Genomic DNA, 2,614 nt, shown 5'->3' on the forward strand with positions numbered 1-2,614 from the left:
AATATGGGAAAAAGTCAGCATTCAAGATAAATGCTTTTCAATGGGAAACTTTTGAAATGTCTCCTCAGAGTAGAATCTCAGGATCTCACACTCTCTCCTCTCTCCCATTCCAGGAGCATCTCCAACTTCTGAAAGAATAGGAATGTCTTGAATTATTGTGAATTCTTGAGGAACTCTACCTAGAAATGGTCTTACCTAAATCCAAAGTGATAGAAATGTGACCTTTAGATCATTTTCTTTCTGAACTATACCATTCAGTCATTTGAGTCATTTCCTGATTTCCTTCAGATAAAGAATTGTGAGAGTAAGTGGTCCCCAAAGGTTAGAGCTAGGAACCTGATCCTACTTCCCCCATATCTCTCACTCTAGGTCACCCACAAAATCCACTCACCACTAAAAGTTCTCTGAAGGCTTCATCATTCATGAACCCTTAAATTATACTATTATGTCCTGGCTTCTTACTTAGCAACGGTTTGTTTTTTGCTAGGTAGAGAATTATAGATGTTCTGAGTAGAGAGAAACTAACTTTCTACCAAACTTAGTATTTAAATTTCTGTGTTCAAGCCTCTACACAGGTCACCTTCCTTTCTTGGAATGTAGTATCTTTTCCCAAACAACTTCCTATCAATTAAAGATATCCAAAAATGAAATGGGGTGCCTCAGTGGGAAGCAGATTTTATCCCAATCTGTTCTATTGGAAGTCTTGAAACTGATTGTGCACTTGAAATGGATGTAGTATAATGAAGAGTGTTGGAGTGGAATGTTGGTCCTCTTTGGGTATTATTTATGCTTCTGTGGTATATTCCAATTTTTGATATTCTATGACTGAGAGAAAACAGTTGGGTAGATGCAAGAAATAAAAAAAGAGGAAGGCATTTAGTGAACAACTGGATAGAGGAATAGGAATGTTTGTAAACATGGATAATAGTATGACAAAAAAGGAGATGGGAAAATAAAGGATGTGTTGAAGGGGAGATATAGAAAAACAAGGGAAGGAAATTGTGGAGTGAAAAAATGAGATATTGTGAAAAAAAGCCAATGTGAAGAATAGGTATATAGAATCAGGTTGATTCAAAAAAATGCAAGATAGGAGATAAAGGATGGCAGGAAGAAAAACAATTAGAGGTTGGTGATGGAGTGAAAAGAGATAGCAGATAGAAACTATTATATAGAGCCCTTCCTTGCTAATGTGGAATGCTAATAGTCACAGAAAATAATGGGCAATGGAAACTGGTGGAGGGAACAGAAAGAGGGTCAGCTCTGAATAGGAAGTAAAATGAGTAAATTGACTTTAGAAGTCATCCTTCTACTTTTATCATCATCCCTCTAGGGTTTTTAACATAATTTTCTTCCTCTTGAAATCTTTGGTGGTTTGTTCCTTTTTCTTTATGTTCCCCTCTCATTCTGACTCCTCACTTTGGTAAAGGGTGTATCTATTTGTGTGTGTAGTGGGGGAGTGGAAATTTACTTTAGACAGACCTAAATCCCTGTCCGTAGCAGCTGGAGGTAGGGATACAGGCTAGAGGAGGGAGGAGTGTCCCTGAGTAGCTCTCAGTAGCCACGGACTAAAAAAGAAGAAAAAATAAGTAGGTCTCTTTCAAGCCTAATGTATACCTCTTCAAAAGCTTCTCTCCATCTGCCATACTCTTGTTTATCCCTCTTGCCATTTCCCAACCCTGAAAATTCAGAGTAATATGACCTCTTCATGTTTTATTTTCCACAAAGATGCCTGATGAGCCTATAAGGAAAAAAAAAGATTTTCAACATGCCATATTTTTATCCCATATCAGACTTTCATGCCAATCTTTTTCCATAACTGGGTTACTCAATTTATGAACTGAACCACACAGTCCAGATCACAGCCAAAAGGTGCTTCTAAGTATTTCTGAAGAGAATTGTAAATTTTTTTTACAAGTCAATGGGGTTAAGTGACTTGCCCAAGGCCACACAGCTAGGTAATTATTAAGTGTTCAAAGCCAGATTTGAATTCAAGTATTCCTGATTCCAAGGCCAGTGCTCTACCCATTGCGCCACCTAGCTGCCCTGAGAATTGTAACATAGTTTGTATTTTGGAAAGCTTACCATAAAGAATGTATTGGAAAGGGGAGAATGGAGTCAAAGAGACCAAGTAGGAAGTTATTATCATAGTTCAGATTAGTATTTTAGTGAGTCTCTAGTTAAGTATATCCATAGTGAGAGAATATGACATTGACGACATAGTAGAATAAGTGAAACAATTAGTCCCAGATTAAGGATCTAATGTCATGACATTGTGATTAAAAGGGAATGGTTATAAAAGAGATTACTAATACAGAATAAAAGAACTTTGCAAATTCGTGATATAGACATTAAGGAGTCAAGAAGAATCAAAATGATTCCAAAGTTTCTAATTTGAATGATGGGAAAGATGGTAGTTGAATTCCATAAACATATTGAAGAAGGGTTTAGAGGCAGGTCTTTTTTTGATGATTCTTTTATTTTGGGACATGTTGAGTTTAAAATATCAAAGGTGATCATATTCAGATGGCAATTATATATACAAAACTGGAGCTCAAGGTAGATATCAAGAAAATGAGTACAGAGAAAGAGTCATCAAGAGAACAGGAATTTTAAG

Source organism: Macrotis lagotis, chromosome 1 (genome assembly GCF_037893015.1).
Source record: "Macrotis lagotis isolate mMagLag1 chromosome 1, bilby.v1.9.chrom.fasta, whole genome shotgun sequence".
Taxonomy (NCBI): Eukaryota; Metazoa; Chordata; class Mammalia; order Peramelemorphia; family Peramelidae; genus Macrotis; species Macrotis lagotis.